This window comes from Pleurodeles waltl, chromosome 1_2, assembly GCF_031143425.1.
Source record: "Pleurodeles waltl isolate 20211129_DDA chromosome 1_2, aPleWal1.hap1.20221129, whole genome shotgun sequence".
Classification (NCBI taxonomy): Eukaryota; Metazoa; Chordata; class Amphibia; order Caudata; family Salamandridae; genus Pleurodeles; species Pleurodeles waltl.
In genome coordinates this window covers 661,308,388-661,328,262 of record NC_090437.1, presented here as the reverse complement: position 1 = coordinate 661,328,262, position 19,875 = coordinate 661,308,388, and positions in this window count along the sequence as shown.

Below are 19,875 nucleotides of genomic sequence, written 5' to 3'. Positions count from 1 at the left end.
CTACGGTAATGACCTTTCCCAGTTCAGACAGCTTGGCCTTTGTTTCTCTCAGACGCTGTAAAAACAAGGGTAGATTTCGAAATTCTTTAGGATTTTGTGTTACAGAATAAAAACAAGTGTGTGTTGCGCTCTCTTTCCAAGTCCAGTGCTCAATATTTGTAAGAAGAATTGCAGGGCCCTAATTTTTCTTCGAAGTCTGACAGTGCCTAGTTTTAAACTGGCCTTTCGGACATCTAGCACTGCACGGGAGGGCTCTTTTGTTAAACCTGTTTTTCGGCCACCGGAACGAAATATAAAAATATAATCCCCCTGTCTATATATTGCACACTCCTAGATTGCTTTTTATCCCTTCTTTCTGCCTTTTCCGATGAGTTTTCTCCTTTGTCTTTGCTGCAGCACCCGCAGAGGTCTTCTCCCCGCTTCGGGTTCCGAAACCACAAGCTCTCTGGTGAGACACCATACCTTATCCCACCACTAGAAGTCGACTGGATCTTGGGCCTCAGTGAGGAGTGTGGTAATTGGATTCATTTAATTTAAACAAGAACATTCAATGCATAAATATTTTAAAAACCATGACCAATTTAACCATAAAATAAACTCCAAACTGAATAAAGGTTCAAAGCTTTCTTTGAACCACCAAGCTAGTGTGACGTAAATGGTGCGCAAAACAGTTATAAACATACATGAAAACCACAGGCTGACAAAACGTCTAAAGAGATTGTCTACCAAACATCAATACTGTTGAACATTTCAAAAGTTATCACAGATTAGATGAACTATAACTACACCAAATCTTTAATATGCACATTAAAGTCAGATTTCAAAGCCGATGATGGTGACATCAGTAAATCATCAAAATTCAGTTAATAACATTAAATTTCAGAGCAGAGCCATCCTTATCTCTAATGCGAATTTGAACTTGCATGTGTGGTAACGGGCTAACACGTGGGTAAAATAAAGGAAAGACAAAAATAGTTTGAAAAATCATCTAACTGGGGCATCCCATTATAAAAATGCACTGGTGTAATTAGCTAAACTGAAAAGGAAACAAGGAACCACATTCAGTTTATACCTCATGGAACAGCAGACAGGAAAGTTTCATCAAGTACAGCGTTCAGCCTTGCGCATCATCAGTAGACAGCAGCATCAGGACAGTTCAGGACAGTGCAGAACACAGGCTGCACATTGAGTGTGTCAGCAGTTCAGAGTTGATTGGGCATATTAGTACTGAACAGCATAAACAAGTGGACAAATAGGTCTAGGGGAAACTCAAAACATAAAGATCAAATATGGCAGAAGACTTAGAGAGGGAAAGGAGCTGGAGATAACAGCAGCAGCCTTTGCGGACTCTAGCAGACTAACTAAAACATTCAAAGTCTTTACCTAATTAGAAATGTCCAGGGGTTTCAGATTGCTTCTTCAGGTGGGCTCATCTTGCGCACAAGAATCAGCATCCAATGGTAGCCGCTGGCACCATCAAGTTTGCAACTATTCTGGATTTTCTCAGACATTATATGATCATCTCGATGAGTTCATACAGTTCCTCCAAAATATTATATTTTCTTATTTGTTGTAACATCGGGATCCTTTCTCACAATACACAGAATGAGTTCTACAACTCTCACACAAATTATTTAGCCATTAGCTGCTGGGCCTGCCCTCTCCCCGTGCTAAGCCCTTTTTTGGCTATTTGAGGTAGTTTGTGCTTAGGCCTTCATAACGTTTGTCCACATAAGCTATTCACGCCAAATGTGTGTCCTTTTTTTCCAACATCCTAGGGATTCTAAAGGTACCCAGAGTTTGTGGGTTCCCCTGGAGGAGACCAAGAAATTAGCCAAAATACAGCTAAAATTTCAGAAAAATTGGAAAAAAGGTCTGCAGAAAAAAGCATGTGTTTTTTCCCCTGATAATGGCATCAACAAAGGGTTTGGGGTGCTAACATCACCATCTTCCCAGCTTTCAGGAACAGGCAGACTTGAATCAGAAAACCACATTTTTCAAAACAATTGTGGCATTTTACTAAGACATACTCCATTTTTACTATTTGTTATGCTTTCAGCCTCCCTTCCAATTAGTGACAGAAATGAATGTGAAACCAATGCTAGATCTCGGACAGCTAAACATTTCTGAAAAGTAGACAAAATTCTGAATTTAGCAAGGGGTCATTTCCTTCAAGTGTAGATCCCTCAAGGTTTTCCTACAGAAAGTAACAGCTGAAATAAAAAAATATTGAAATTGATGTGAAAAAAAGAGCTAATTCTGTCCATGTTTTCTTCTATAACTTTTTCCAGCTATGGCAGATTTTTGAACGCAACATAACGTTACGTCTGTTGGACTCTTCTGGTTTTGGGGATATATAGGGCTTGTAGGTTCATCAAGAACCCTATGTACCCAGAGGCAATAAATGAGCGACACCTTGCAATGGGTTTTCATTGTGCCGGATGTACAGCAATTCATTTGGTGAAATATAAAGAGTAAAAAATAGCTATCAAGGAAACCTTTGTATTTTCAAAATGGGCACAAGATAAGTTGTTGAGAAGCAGTGGTTATGTGCACATCTCTGAATTCTGTGGTCCCCATACTAACATGGGAATTACAGGGCATTTCTCAAATAGACTTCTTTTTTCACACACTGTCTTACATTTGGAAGGAAAATGCAGGGAAAGACGAGGGGCAATAACACTTGTTCTTCTATTCTGTGTTTCCCCCAAGTCTCCCGATAAAAATGGTACCTCACTTGTGTGGGTAGGCCTAGAGCCCGTGACAGAAAATGCAACATGGACACATCACATCTTTACATTGAAATCTTTTTGAAAATGTTGGTCTCTAGCTCAGCCGGCACATAGGAAGACCTACCAAACCTGTGAATTTTTCAAAACTAGACACCTAGGGGAACCCAGGATCGGGTAACTTGTAGTGCTCTCACCAGGTTCTGTTACCCAGAATCATTTGTAAACCTCAAAATTTGGCGAAAAAACATCTTTTCCTCACATTTCAGTGATAGAAAGTTCTGGAATATGAGAGGAGCCACGAATTTCCTTCCACCCAGCATTGCCGTAAGTCTCCCAATAAAAACAGTACCTCACTTGTGTGAGTAGGCCTACTGCCCGCGACAGGAAATGCCCCAAAACACAACATGGACACATCACATTTTTCTTATGAAAACTGACCTATTTTTTGCAAAGTGCCTAGCTATGGATTCTGGCCTCTAGCTCATCCGGCACTTAGGAAAACATAGCAAACCTGGACATTTCTGAAAACTGGACACCTAGAGAAATCCAAGATGGGATAACTTTTGGCACTCTCACCAGGTTCTGTTACCCAGAGTCCTTTGCAAACCTTACTATTTGGCAAAAAAAAACACTTTTCCCCCAGTTTTCGGAGATAGAAAGTTCTGGAATCTGAGAGGAGCCACAAATTTTCTTCCACTCAGCATTCCCCCAAGTCTCTTGATAAAAATGGTACCCCACTTGTATGGGTAGGCCTAGTGCCCGTGTCAGGAATAGATCACACAACAGTCAATGTTAGTCCTTACATGAGGGCAACTGTTGACCCTGGGGTGATACAGCTATTAAAAAACATTGCCCCCACAGTGGGTCAGTCCTGCTCATGGGGGACCCCCTGTCAGTTTTTTTTTTTAAATACAATTTTAGACTTTTTTTAAACAAATTTTTAACCCGGGTGGTAGGGGCGCGATCGCGCTCCCCCAGGGGTGAACTTACTTTAAAAAACTAAAAAACTAAAAATCCCCGGGGGCGGCCCATTTTGAAAGGGGACCAACCACCCCCACCCTCCAAGTGTAATCCCTGGTGTCTAGTGGGGTTTCCTGGCATGGCTGCGAATCGTGGCCAGGAAACCATTTCAGGAAGGCCTTGTTTGAAAGGGGAGGGTCTCCCTTTTCAAACGAGTCCTTTCTGAATGGTGGGGAGGCCCTTTCAGGCCTGTTTTCCCCACCGGAGCAGCAAGCGGCTTTACCTGCTGCTTCCTGCTCCGGTGGGGAAAATTAAGCGTGACGTCAGCCCACCTCGCGCCGTGCTGACATCACAGAGGGACGGGAGGGAGGACAGGGGGAGACACTGAAGCTCTTCCATGTCTCCCGAGGGGGTTTTACATTAATTACAACATATTAGAAACAGTTTAAATATGCCTCTATTTTCTGCACACATGTATGCTCACGTTAATAACTTCCATTTATATCAATATAAGTATGACTAATTCATGTTCATTTAATACTTCAATTCCAATATTAATTTAATAAAAAATACTTTTAATGTTAATTCATGTCAGTAACTTACTTGAATATAAATGCACAATGACTTTCACTTAGAACATGATGTCAAAAACGAATGGGGGCCACATAGCCTACCATATTTCAAACATGCATATTTCACATTTCAAGTTAATTTCTCTGTTATGCTTTTAAATGAAGGTTAATAAGCCACCATATGCTAATTTATATGCCACTAACATATTAGAAAAATCTGGTCTCTGTCATCTTTCTCCTTCTTCCTCTGTTGTTGCAATTCTCTCTTTCCCCAGGTCAGAGTCTGATGATTAAAAAATAAGTTCCAATCTCCAAATAAGAGTGCCAGTGGGACTCACCTGCAACCACCTGCTTAAATTAAGCACTGTCCAACTGCAATGCAAATTGGGTTAGGAGTTTGCAGTGTGGTGTGTAATAACAAAAGGTAATTTTCTTCCATGATAGTGTACTATTTTTCTCTAGGCCAACCGATATCTACACTCCGTTTGAACTTGTTGAGAAATGTGGGCAATGTGGCCTAAGTATAAAGATGTATTAAGGCATGGGCAAAGTGGTCTTTGGCCCTGGGCCCCAGTCTCTCAGGGTGCCCCCGATAGAGCCAGCTCTGTTCTGCAGTGAGTCTTTCCCTGGTAATAGTGAATACTTCTTCAACAGATTGTTTTAAATACCATTCCCATTTACTTTTAAAGTGTGTGGTGTGTGTGAGAAAATTACATACATTTTTCAGAGAAACTTTGTGTTTATGTTTCATGTAATATCCATAAAATATTTGTTTTAGAACAAAACAGGACATCACATGTGAGAAATGGGAAGGTGTCCCATTGATTATTTGCAGTAATATTATTGAGCTGCTGCTGAGTTACAATATTGAAAACACATCACTATCCCTGAATATTATAGATGTTAACACATTTAGAATTTAGACCTCTCTGTCTGTGCTATGTCAGTGACCTGACCAAATAGGGAATGAAAGAGCTGAAATTGGATCATAAATTCAAAACTGTCCCGAACAGGGGCCCCAAAAATATGTTTGGCCTAGGGCCACAAAAATCCTTCCCAACCATGGGATTTATTTGGAGGAGTGTCCGACCTTGTGATAACAGGATCACTGGTGAGCTCCAGAATTCCATTTTATTTCAGGAAGTATATGGGGAGTCATGTTGTATTGTATTGTATTGTAATGGAGGTGGTATTTATATAGCGGTTACTACCCCTGACGAGGCGTCGAAGCGCTTTTCGATGAGTAGCACGCTACTCTGGAACCTAACAAGAATTACTGATGGATTAGTATCGGGAAATAATGAGTACAGTTTTAGTATTATTATGAGTTAATTTGAGCCGCGGATATGAGAGTTTGTTAGTTAGATTGGCTGGAGTAATGGAGGGGTGGAGTAGGAAAGAAATCCAGAAGTGTTAATTGGGAGTATATCCTTCATTTACTCAACCCAAAGGCTTGGGATGAGTAAAGGGGGGTGGAGGAGGGAAGAGTATGTGGAGGGGTTAGGGAGAGCATAGTAGCAGGGCAAGATAAATGCGGGAGAATTTAGTAGAGTTGTGTGGGAGGTCACAGTAGTAGAGTGAGGTTTGGTGAGTTAAATGTGGAAGCGGAGGGAAGAGCTTAGGCAGTGTTATTTAGGAGATTAAAGTAGTAGAAGGGATTTGGGATGAGTCAGAGTGAGAATGGAGGATGGTTTGATAGAGACATGACATATGATGATGAGTAGATAAGTGTGATAAGATGAGAGCAGGAATTCATAGATATCTAGTATAACAACCAACCCAGGAGCCATGCAATGATCCACGAAACATGCCAAGCACAGAAACAACATATACACATACATACATATATATAGCACATGAATTCACACACATATGCACATACAACACATAATTAGAACCATGGGTAAAAAATACTTAGTCAAACAGGTTTAAAGAGTGTGTGTGTATTTTATTGTTATGACATAGTAGTGATACATATTTTCTAAAGAAACTATAAATAAATAGAAATATACACATAATCTGAAAAAATATTTATCATCATAGGCATATACAATTCATAGTTGTTTGAATATGGTGGTTATGAAGGAAAGAGCCAACTCTTGAGTAGTTTTCTGAAGACAAGAAAGTTGTCTGTGGCTCTTATAGTTGGGGGTAATGAATTCCATAGTTTGGCTGCTTGGACGGAGAAGGATGTCCCACCTATAGTCTTTTTCTTGTATGGTGGTGTTCTAAGGTGGGGTGCCAATCTTGAGTGGAGGTTTCTTTGTTGGATGTATTTGGTAATTTTCTTTCTGATAAAAAGCGGTCCTGTTCCATGTATAGCTTTGTGGGTGATACAAAGCAGCTTGAAAGTGCATCTTCTGGCAACGGGTAACCACTGTAGTGCTCTCAAGGCAGGGGAGATGTGGGCTTGCGGCTTTACATGTAATAGTAGCCTGGCTGCAGAATTCTGGATACGTTGTAGTTTTTTCATAACAGATAGAGATGATCCATGGTAGAGGCCATTGGCATAAGCCAGTTTGGATAGTACACGCGAGATAGTAGCTTGCACCTTGTGTGGAAATCCGAGGTGGGGGAAGATGCGTCGTAAAGTCTTCAAGGTGATGAAGCTTGTTCGTGCTAATTTGTCCGCTTGGGCATTCATAGTTAACTTGGAATCCATGGTGATTCCTAGGTTTTTAACTTCCTTGGATAATTGAGGAGGTGGTCCGAGATCGTCAGGCCAGACGCACAAAGGGTCATAATTTTTCCAGTCACCACATATGAGTATTTCTGTTTTGGAGGTATTTAGTTTGAGATGGCTCCAGGTCATCCACTGATCAACGGCTCTGAGGCAACTGAAGATTTGTGAGTTTTCAATGTTTTTGGGGCATTCTAATTTAAGTAGTATTTGTGTGTCATCTGCATAGTTGTAGCATGTGAGATGGAAATCATTGATCAGTTCTGGTAAAGATATCATGTAGATGTTGAAAAGCAAAGGTGAGATGATTGACCCTTGGGGGACCCCTGCTTTTGTGAGGTAGGGTTCAGACAAGAAGGGGGGCGAGTGGATGATATTAGATCTTTTTTGAAGATAGGAAGTAATCCAGTCGAGGGCAATCCCTTGTATGCCGGCTTCGTGGAGTCTTTGAGTTAAGGTACCATAGTCAACTGTATCAAAGGCAGCTGAGAGGTCCAAGAGAAGTAGTGCAGCAACTCCATTTCGGTCGACTGTGTTTTTAAGATCATCCCAGATTGCTATGAGTGCCGATTCAGTGCTTCTTCCTGGGCGGAATCCAGTTTGGAAGTCTGAAAGTATAGAATTGTCTTCAATGAATTGTGACATCTGGGTGAATGCTGCTCTTTCTATCAATATGCCCAGGAAAGGTCCATTTGTGATTGGTCTGTAGTTGTTGGGGTCTTGCGGGTCTAGGTTTGTTTTCTTTAATAAAGGTCGTATGTATGCCTTTTTCAGGTCTGCAGGAAAAGTTCCTGAAGTTAAAGAGATGTTGATGATTCTTCTTACAGGTGTGGCAGCAGAAGTAGATAGAAGAATGTTCTTGAAGATTTGTGGTGGGCAAGGGTCAGAAGGGCAACCAGAAGGTCTGCTTGCTTTGACCAAGTCCATAAATTCATCCTGGGTTATTTGTTTGAAGGACCGTAGAGGTTGGGTTGGTTTATTCCTAAAGGGTATTTTAGGAAAGGGGTTGGTGCTGATGGTTTTCTTCTGTTTTAAATAGGAGTCCAATGTGTCTGCCTTGGTTGTGTAGTGAGTTGCCAATTTGTTTGTGAAATCTTGAGTAGTGGGATGACTTCCTTCCATGCATGTAGGTTTTCGAAAATCATTGAGAATTTTATAAAATTCCTTGGTTGTAGATTGAGCATTTTGAATTCTGTCTGAGTAGTATCTTTTTTTAGCTTTTTTGATTGATGATTTGTATATCCTGTTAAGTTTGTGTAGCTGCAGTTTGTCTTGACTGTTGTTTGTTTTGAGCCAGGTCCGCTGCAACTTTCTGATTTGTTGATTTATCTTTTTAAGTTCTGTGTTTCTCCAAGGTGTTGGTTTTCTTTTGTTGTGTTTAGTTTTTCTGAGTGGTATTAGGATATCAAAAGCTTCCTGTAGCCACTCATAAAGTTTTGGCACATAATTAATTGTATCAATATCTGTGTTTGCTGTTAGTTGTGTTTCTAAGTGATCCAAATTGAGTTTGCTCCATGGTCGATAGGTGTATGTATGTAAGTAGTTGTGGGGTGTGTTGATTTGTGGAGTTGTATGTCGGAAAGTTATCATATGGTGGCCTGACCAAGTGATTGGCGTAATGCTATGAATAGTAACTAGTTCAGGCTTAGCAAAAATGACATCTAGGATGTGACCAGCGATGTGTGTGGGATTGGGTATAATCTGATGTAGGTTCAATGCGACTAGGCCAGTGGTGATAGCTTTTGGATGGGGCATATTGGGTTTGTCAAACCAAATGTTTAGATCCCCAAGAATGCATAGATTGGAGTATAGTGTAATAAGGTTTGAGACTGTGTCTAGAAAAGCATCTGGGAAAGTGGAGTTGTTAGGTGGAGGTCTGTAAAGGAGGAGAAAGTTACAGGAGGAAGTTGGAGTAGGGTGGCATCTGGTAAGGAGGGCTTCACAACCTTGTATGGAGATGTTGTCTGTTTTACTGAGGTTCATTGCCTGTTTGAATATAATAGCTAGTCCACCTCCTCTCTTGCCTACACGGTTTTGAGTGATGGTTTGATAGCCCAGAGGAATGGCTTCGTGCAACACTGGTGCCATGTCATCTCCCAACCAGGATTCAGTTATGAATAGTAAGTCAGGTTGTGTGTCTGTGAGCAGGTCGTAGATGTGGTGCTTGTTTTTTGAGAGTGATCGAGCATTTATGAGCTGGCAATTTAGAAAAGGTGTGTTAGTGGTAGTGTTGTTTTGTTTAGGAGAAGGGTAAGTAGTGTAATGTGAGCTTGAAGCAGGAGTGTTGCTAGTTGTGATAACTGTTTGAGGCTCACAATGGTTTTGCTTTTCAATATAGTGTTCCTCTTCCAGCAGGTTAAGGAGGAATTTTGTTGGGTCTGTGTGTGTGGGTGGTGGACTTGGTGGCTGAGAGAGCCATGAGGAGTGTAGTGTTTTTTGTAGGGTAGTTTTATTATGTAACAGACAAGGGATGCGAGGTTGCTATGAGTGGCATGTTTTTTATTTTGTTTGTGTTTGTTTAGTGTGGATGGAGTATGGGTTAGGGGTGGTGGAGGAGCATGTGGATCATGATGTAAGGCTCTAAATTGTGCAATGGAGGAGAGGCGAGTGAAGGAAGTTGCTGGGTTGGGGTGGTTAGGGTAGGTGTTTGTGAATAGTGAGAAAGTAGAGGTGGAGATAGGATGGAATTTGTATTCTTTGTGTAGTCCTGAGGGTGGGAGTGGGTATGACGATAGGTGTAATGTAAGTTTGTGTTGCTTTGATGTGCTGATGTTTGTGGTCGGTATTGTTTTTGTGGAATAGTGAGAGGGGATATTGGTGTAGTTGTTTTTGGTGAGGGATTTGTATGTGAGTTAGTGCTGATAAGTGGAATTTGAGTGCTAGATGGGGTGTTGATGTGTTTTGGAGATGAATGTACGAGGTGTGTAAGAGGTGATGGGTGTGTGTCAGGGGAGTTAGTATTAGTTGTGATGACTGGAGGAGGTAATATGTGTGGTGGAGTGAAATGTGGGGATTGTATGGTTGTGTGTAATTGGTGAAGAGAGGGGAAGAGTGTTTGTAGATGGTGTGTTTGAAGGCAGGGTTTGGGCATTGTTATGATGACAGGTGGTCTGTGTGTAGCAAACAGCAGATAGTGTTGTTGGTTAGTATGAGCAGAGAGTGTGTATCTGGAAGGCTGAGACTGAGAGAAATGTATGCTGTAGTTTTGTATTGTGTGGGTGATGGCAGGTTGTGTTAGTGGGAGTGGACAGAGTAGTGTTGGCTGTGAGAATGCAGGTGTTTGACTGTAGTAGTTGTGGGGGATATGTGTTGTATATAGGGTATTGTGTTGGATGAAGGGGCAATGCAATCTGTCTGTGGTCAGTTTGTGATGCATGAGTTGGATGCCTTTGTAGGATGTGTGTTTGCATGTTGAGGGATGTGTAGGGGCTGAAACCATTCTTGGTCCACTGAGAATTGGGCAGCATTTCTGACCCTAGTCCCTAGTCCCTACCTGTCCCGAACAGACCCAAACAGGCAGCTGTCCTTGTCCTCTTCGCCCTTTGCCTCGACGCCCGGGCTGAGACGCCCTGAGTCCTAGCCTTTTATAGCCCTACTGGCCAATAAGAAGCTGGTCCTAACCCTAGCCAATCCAATTTCAAGCCCTGATTCAACCAACTAATGGGAGACCCAGCCCTAATCACCAATCATAGCCCTATTCCTGACCACCAATCACAACCCCAGCCCTAAGACCAGCAACCAATCAGAATCGCAGCCCTATCCACCAATCACAGCCCTAGAACCAACAGCCAATCAGAATCACAGCCCTGTCCACCAATCACAGCCCTAGAACCAACAGCCAATCAGAATCTCCGCCCTATCCACCAATCACAGCCCTAGAACCAACAGCCAATCAGAATCTCAGCCCTATCCACCAATCAAAGCCCTAGAACCAACAGCCAATCAGATTACCAGCCCTATCCACCAATCAAAACTGTAGCCCTTGAGCCAGCAACCAATGAAAGACCATCTCCCAACAACCAATCACAACAACATATACAACAACCAATAGGAACTTATATAAGGAGCAAGTTAACTGAAGTCCAGTCCCTGTGGTCAGGGGGAAAGGCAACTGCTGCTCTATTCAGAATCTCCTTGGATACAGACAGGCTGAATCCACACTTCCAAGCTAGCAGAGTCTACTTTACAGGTAAGGGAGAGATTGTTTAAGAAACAAACACTGCAATAGTGCTGGGCGCACACTCTAAAATCGGGCTTTTATAAAGGCAAAAATACAGGGGGGCAGACAGTTTTTAAGCACAATTTAAATCACAGAAACAGATTAAAACAGTCTCCTAAAACCACACTCTGCAAGATGTATGCAGCCTTTTTACTTAGAAGAGACAAAGGGGGGGTGAGGGGGGTGCCACAAACTAGCAAGGCAATTCACGCAGTCACGGCAAAAACGAATAAAAAAAAAACACCACTTTAAAAGAGGCCAGGCTGTCTGAAACACAGAGAGTCCACAGTAAAACAGACACAGGTAGTTGAAACAAACTCTTTTGAACAAATAATACTATTTACCCAGAAAAACTCTGGGCTCCTTACCTAGGTCTTTTTGCAATCCTTGAACACTGGGCTGTATCAGGACACAGGGGAGATGCACAGAGGCACACAAAATGGAGGTGGCTGTCTTGGCCTTCCCTCCACAAACTTAAGGGGCCAGAGCAGGTGGGGGGGGGCGGGTCTCAGGTGCAGCAGAGACTCAGGGAGCCAATCAGCTAAGTCCAGTCCCTGTGGTCAGGGGGAAAGGCAACTGCTGCTCTATTCAGAATCTCCTTGGATACAGACAGGCTGAATCCACACTTCCAAGCTAGCAGAGTCTACTTTCCAGGTAAAGGAGAGATTGTTTAAGAAACAAACACTGCAATAGTGCTGGGCGCGCACTCTAAAATCGGGCTTTTTTAAAGGCATAAATACAGGGGAGCAGACAGTACATGTTAAGACCAGACCTTTGACCAAAAAGGCAGAATAATGGCTGTAATCTTGGGAGTGAATTAATCAGAAACGGATAAGAGAGAACCTACAATGAATGAGGTTGAGTGGTCCTTTAGTGAAGAATGGTTCCTCTTTAATGGATTAGATTTTATGCTGAACGTACTTGTTGTGCCTGAAATAGGAATAAAGTGCTGACAATCAACACATCCATACATCCAAACTATTGTCTTGTTTATTCATAAAAAAGTGAATACACTCAGGGGGTCATTATGACCCTGGCGGTCATGGACCGCCAGGGCCGGGGACCGCGGATGCACCGCCAACAGGCTGGCGGTGCATCCAGGCCTATTCTGACCGCGGCGGTAAAGCCGCGGTCAGAAAAGGGAAACCGGTGGTTTCCCGCCGGTTTTCCCCTGGCCTGAGGAATCCTCCATGGTGGCGCTGCAGGCAGCGCCGCCATGGGGATTCCGACCCCCTTACCGCCAGCCTGGTTCTGGCGGTTTTGACCGCCAGAACCTGGTTGGCGGTAACGGGTGTCGTGGGGCCCCCTAACAGGGCCCCACCAAGATTTTCAGTGTCTGCATAGCAGACACTGAAAATCGCGACGGGTGCAACTGCCCCCGTCGCACCCTTTCCACTCCGCCAGCTCCATTCGGAGCCGGCATCCTCGTGGAAGGGGGTTTCCCGCTGGGCTGGCGGGCGGCCTTCTGGCGGTCGCCCGCCAGCCCAGCGGGAAACTCAGAATTACCGCGGCGGTCTTTTGACCGCGCAGCGGTATTCTGACGGCGGTACTTTGGCGGGCAGCCTCCGCCGCCCGCCAAAGTCAGAATGAGGCCCTAATTCTGTTCAAATGAAAATACAACATCTGTGTAAGTGTTGGAAATGGCCATTTGTGCAGAGTTATCCCCAAACATTTTGCCTCTGACCTCTTGTTTTTGGCTGTGTGCTGCATTTCATTTTTCCTGGCTCTAGGACTCTGGGAATGTTACAACTACTGACTAGTGCTAAGGTGCATGTGCTCTCTGTCTAAATGGTATTGGTGATTGGTTTATCCATGATTGATATATTTGAGTTACCAGTAAGTCCCTATTATAGTGCACCATTTGTGCCCATGGCCCGTAAATCAAATGCTAATTGTCGGTCTGCAGCACTGATCATGCCACCCACGAGTAGCCCTGTAACCTTGTCTCTGAACGGCCATGTCAATCTGGCAAGTGCACCCACTGGCCAGGCCCAAACCTTCCATTTTATTACCTGTAAGTCACCCCTAAGGTAGGCCAAAGGCAGATATATATGGGTAGGGTGCAGTGTATTTAAAAGGTAGGACATATCCTAATAGTGAAATACTGCTAAATTCATTTTCACTATTGCAAGGCCTAATTCTCTCATAAGGCAACATGGGGATTGCCTCGAAATATCTTGTAAGTGTAATTTTGCATTGGGAGCAGATAGAGACTTGGAGTTTGGGGTCTCTAAACGCACAACTTAAAAATACATCTTTTTGTGAAGTTGGTTTTTAAATTGTAAAGTGGTGGGAGGAGCTGACACTTGCACCGAATAGGGCTGTGCCTATCCTTAAACAAAGCAGTCTCCAACCCCTTGCAGTGTGTCTGGTGCCAGAGCTGGAAAGGTAGGGCCTTGGCCACTACAAAGACTTCTCTTTGAAGTTTGCCTTCTTCGAAGACAGAAATGGGTATAAGTACTGGACCTATGACACCACATATTTAGAACACTTCTGGTCTGAGGACATTCTGCCAGGAAGAAGAGCTGGATGCTGAAGAGGGACTGCCACTCGACGTGTTGCTTTGATGTGCTGGCCTGCTGCTTACTGTTCTGGGAGTGAAAGGAATGGACTTTGCTTTCTACATCCTGCTTTCCAAGGTTCTCTAAGGGTTTGAACTGAGCTTGTCTCCTGTTAACAAGTCTCAGGGACACCAAAGACTTCACCTGTCAGTGCCTGTGCTCTTCTGCTGAGAATCATGACTTGCCAAGTGGACCCATGGAAGTATAAGCTGGAGGCCTGAAGGAGAAAATCCACGCACTGATGTGCTGCAGCAGAAACATCGAGGCAGAGCCTGTCCGCGGCTGCAGAATCGATGCAACACCTGTTTCCCTATGGCTCCATCAACACAGCGCGCGTCTGGATTTTCTTTACATCATCCCCAGGGCGTCAATTTCTCATCGACCCTGCACCATAGTAATGAACTGAGGCTCCATGTTTGGAAATCAACACATCACCTCTCCTGTGAGGAAAGAATTGATGCATCACCTCCCCTGCGCAATAAGGAACCAACGCATCACATCCTCTGAGCAGTAAGGAACTGACGCATCAACCTCCTTGTTTTTGACGCAACCCAGGTATTTCGTGCTAAAAAAATACAATGATTTATTCCTAAGGATTAAGACTCATTGAAACCTTTAAAAAGTTTTGTCATTTTGGTATTGTTTTATTCAGATGAATAAAGCTATTTTTCTAAACTGGTGTGGAGTCTTTTGGTAGTGTTTTCACTGCTTACATGTGTGTGTGTGTGTGTGTGTGCGTGGGTGTGTGTGTGCATGGGTGTGTTTGTACAAATACTTTATACATTGCTTCTGAGATAAGCCTAACTGTGCATGCCAAGCTACCAAGGGGGTCAGCAGGCGTTACCTTAGTGGTGTGGCTCCCTTACCCTGAACTAGGCAGGGTCCACACCACTGCCAACTAGAGACCTTATTGCCAACCGTAAGCCTAAAATCCAACTGGCCTTTAATGCAAAGTAGCTGTCAGTATAGCAAAAGATGAAACACAATTCTCATTTCAACATTTCAACTGGCCAGGACTCTCACTAAAACGGTCAACTGTCTCAAAGAGCTAAAATTCATAGAAAATGGGGCCAGTATATATGATTTGTCCTCAATACAAGTCAATTCAGCTTATTCATGTGATAGAAGTGTGCTGCTCTCAACATACACTTACCCAATAAGCAAATGACAGGGTCGTCTTTCCAAGGACATGCTGGACGTTCCTTGAGGAGAAGATACCATTCATATATCCAACACAGTTTTTTTTTATTCTCTTTCAATCCTGTTTCCACTTGCCAAGTTTGAAAGTGAGGTTGTGCTGCTAGGAAATGTGCAAAGGTATAACCATAAGCCCTATGTTTTCTGGGCCTACGGAATCCATGAAAGTTGGTAAACACATTCAGTGATACAAGAAGCTTTAGACAACCATAAAATGACAATCATATTTGATTAAAATTGTTGATACATTATGGGTTATGTGCGTGATTGTTAACACCATAATACTTAGTAATATATGAACACATTTTCACAATTCTTTCTATCAGGGAACCAAGTGGCCTCATACAAAGAGTACGTACTGTGTGTTAGCAGTACATACCTTTAAACATATGCAGGATACACTCTGTACTTCCTCTGCAACTCTTAAAATCAGGGTATAGTAAGGCTCACACCTTCCCCCTGACTGAGGATATTGTAATTAGTAAAGGTCTGCTTTGCATACACCTAACACCAGTAATTTGATTAGTAGTTACTCAGCTTAGCGGTTCTACGTGGTTTATTTAGGTATCCTACTTGCCACTTTATTCATTATGTTAAGAGGGGACAGAGAATGAAAGGTCTTGAGCATTTAAATGTATTTACAAAGAACTATGGCCCATATTTATACTTTTTTAGCGCAGCATTTGTGTCATTTTTTGACGCAAAAGCGGCGCAAACTTTCAAAATACAATTGTATTTTGTACGTTTGCGCCGCTTTTGCATAAAAAAATGACACAAATGGCACGCTAAAAAAGTATAAATATGGGCCTATATGTGCGAGTCTGGATCATTAATAAAGTAAGGAGGTATGCTATACCCCTCGTTATTGAGACATTTGCAAGCACTGAGAACAACTTCTCACGCTTCGTATTCGGAGAACAGGGTTGCACAGTTTGATGCACACGCAGTAGGTGAATTTTTTGGATGCATTAGTCTTTTCTGAATACCACAAATAATTGTAATTGAATATGGATTATTAAGTTTTATTGTTCACACCTGTGGGCCATATCAACCATTCCTTTAACCAAGCAAGCATAGGCTCGAGATTAAACTTGGGTTCATAATATTGGGGCTGGGTAATAAATAGCCATAACTGGCCACAACTGTGTGTAATAACATCTATTAGAACATTGGAATGTTGGGAGCTGCAGTGAAGATAATAATGTTGCTCAGGACCAATAGTGGATGGTATAGATCTAGTGCACCACAATTCCAAACTCTTGATATTGTCAGTTTAGTTTAGAAAATTACACAGTTATAAGCCCTTCTGCACCTCATACCTAGAACTGGTTTGTGACCTTTAACAACCATTACAACCTTTAGCAATGGGCTACCAGGCTCCAGAAGCACCAGATTGGAACTTTGGCAGCCTACAAAGCTTCCTTTGTGCACAGTTGCCAGTGGTGTAGGTCCACTCCACATGTGTTCAGTAGCTGCTCGGGAGTCCTGTACAAGGAACTCACAGCCATGGAATATTTATTGGTAGTAATTGCCAGCAAAAGATGCTGTCGGCTTGGATGTCTAGTTCCCAACGTTCAACTCTGGGTGCTGATAATAGTTAATAGTCATAGAACATTGGACATTCAGCCAATCGAGTCAGGAGATATCTTTACGTCTTAGCCATTGAATTTAATGTTTGTTATGGTTTTACAGTAATATACTAGAGCCTATTATTTAACAAGAATGGCTATTAAATAATTAAAATAGCAAGGGGGGTAGCGAAGAAACGCAGACTATGCAGTTCATCCTTGTACACAGTTCATTAGCGGTTGAGTCACTATTTAAGGACTTGGGCTGTCTGTCTTCACTGAGGTGCGAAAGTTAGGCCACTATTTCTGTATGTTTCAGCTTAATTTTAGAAATGTAAGTCTATGGCTTGATCGTTCATTTATTTTCCTCACAAACAAAGGAGCGTTGTTGTGGCTGTATGTACATGAATATGAGCCCGAGGTGTTAACCCCACCCACCCCCTGGCAGTGCGAATATCTTATGGGGCTTCCCGACATTCTTTTCTTTCACCGTCAATTATGGACACCAAAAGTCTTTTGTGGTGTTAGAATGGGCGCAGTTTATTCCCATCATAAGCTGGTACATAACAATCAAGATGGAATCGGTCATTAATATGCTCAGCGCTTGTTTATCTTGCACTTCAATGTAAAGCATTCTGGTCATACCTGGTAATACAGTGTACATCTCATCTTTATTGCATGTTAATAACCATAATTTCCATAATCCTGCAATGCATCACCCTTACAGTCATGGCGTCTCTTTAATGGTTGTCATAAATCACTTTTTTTCCACATGCTGTGACAGCTTTCCTTCTGTCGATTACTTAGTACAGTGGGTTGCGGCATCGAGGCTTTTGCTACTGAATGTCTGGTATTCGTGGCCCTGAGGGCATGCCTGGGCTACAAGTGCTATATCTGTGAAGCACTGACAATTTTTTACCCCTTTGTTTGCCCTTAAGGGTCCCTGTCACAAGGCATCCTTCTGTGAAGATATTTATTGTGACTACCGCCACACTGATGGTCTTTTACCGATCTCTGAAAGATTCCCCTTAGACTAGGATAAACCCAGCACCTCAAGTGCCCCTACGATGTTTAGAAGGAACATGTCTGTCCATTCGCTAGACAGGTGAACCTTGTTGTCTGCACAATAGCCTGGCATCCTCAGGTTGATAAGGCCATGCCTCACAAATTCCCAACCTATGCACTTACAGAACTTGCTCATTGCTATGTTCAACTTTTGCCTGGATCTATCTACTGCACCTTGGTTCACTGCCCCCCCGCCACTCGTATCACACTATGGCCCATATTTATACTTTTTTTAGCGCCGCATTTGCGTCATTTTTTTACGCAAAAGCAGCACAAACTTGCAAAATACAATTGGGCCATATTTATACTTTTTGACGCAAAACTGCGCTAACGCAGTTTTGCGCCAAAAAAATTAGCGCCGTCTAACGCCATTCTGAAGCACCATGCGGGCGCCGTATTTATTCAATGACGTTAGCCGGCGTTAGCCGCCGGCGCTGTCTGGTGTGCGTTGAAAAAAACGACGTACACCAGGCAGCGCCGGCGTAGGGGGAAAATGGCGTATGGGCGTCCACAAATGGTGCAAGTCAGGCTGAGGCAAAAAAATCGCCACAACCCGATTTGCGCCATTTTTTTACAACGCCCATCCCCCATTGAAATGACTCCTGTCTTAGCAAAGACAGGAGTCATGCCCCCTTGCTCAATGGCCATGCCCAGGGGACTTATGTCCCCTGGGCATGGTCATTGGGCATAGTGGCATGTAGGGGGGCACAAATCAGGCCCCCCTATGCCACAAAAAAAAATTTAAAAAAATACTTACCTGGACTTACCTTAATGTCCCTGGGGTGGGTCCCTCCATCCTTGGGTGTCCTCCTGGGGTGGGCAAGGGTGGCAGGGGGTGTCCCTGGGGGCAGGGGAGGGCACCTCTGGGCTCATTCTGAGCCCACAGGTCCCTTAACGCCTGCCCTGACCCAGGCGCTAAAATCCGGCGCTAATGCGGGTTTTTTAGACCCGCCCACTCCCGGGCGTCATTTTTGCCCGGGAGTATAAATACAACGCATATGCATCGGAGTCATTTTTTAAGACGGGAACGCCTACCTTGCATATCATTAACGCAAGGAAGGTGTTCACGCAAAAAAATGACGCTAACTCCATGAACTTTGGCGCTAGACGCGTCTAACGCCAAAGTATAAATATGGAGTTAGTTTTGCGTCGAATTTGCGTCGAAAAAAACGACGTAAATTCGGCGCAAACGGAGTATAAATATGCCCCAATTGTATTTTGTAAGTTTGCGCCGTTTTTTCGTCAAAAAGCGGCGCAAATGCGGCGCAAAATAAGTATAAATATGGGCCCATATGATTTCTTACCCTATTATGTCGGCTGGCCACACCAGTCATGTTATGGTTGTTAAATCCACTTGGATGGCCTCCAACAGGGTTTTTTTTTAACATTGCCAGGGGTTTTTAGCTTGGTAAGTTAGACTGTTGGGGGGGTGTTAGCTTCAGATTTCCCAACAATCACAATGGCACACAATGGTAGAACACATTATAGGTCATGCAGGGCACACAAGAGGGGCTTAAGGAGCAGCGGAAAGGGAGCAGAATGCATATTGGTTGTGGTGCTAAGTGAGAAAAAGCACATTATTTTGTGAAATAACAAACATTTTTGAAGTCTTTCCATACAGACAAAGGAAGAGGAATGTGTGTGCGTTTTTGTCTGTGTGTGTGAAAATCCCTGGTGAAATCAGACAGACACCACACCATACCCAACTGAAAGCACCTGTACCTAACTATTTATCACAAAGTACTTTTACGAGGGGGTGTAACACCCCAAACACCCCCCTGAAGCTGCGCCCCTGCCCACTGCTGCAAGATCATTGCCCCCTAGATGAATTACCATTGCTGTGGGGTTCCAACAGAGCCACCTGTTGGCGCGTCGGTCCTTAATAAGTAAACTTGCAAGGGGACTCATATAGGTCGATGAACCATTTGATTCGTATAGGGTATTTTACCATAGTTTTCGTACAGAATCAATAATCAACACGCAATAATCAATAATCATTACTCAAATCAACAATCAATGGAGTCAGTAAAATCCACACACCATGACTCTTCAGCCATGAATAAGTTTATTCCCTATTAATTAACAATACTAAGGCCCTCATTACAGCCCTGGAATTATGTCCATGGCAGAAACTGCCAACACAGACAGCCACTTTAACACTCCGACCGCCACAGCGGTAGAAACAAACACCGCGGCGGTAACCGCCAACAGACAGGCGGAAGTCAGTGTACCGCCCACACTATTACAAAGCACCAATCCGCCAGCTTTTCTGGGGCGGTACCAACGCCATCAAAAGCACGGCGGAAACAGTACACAGAAGG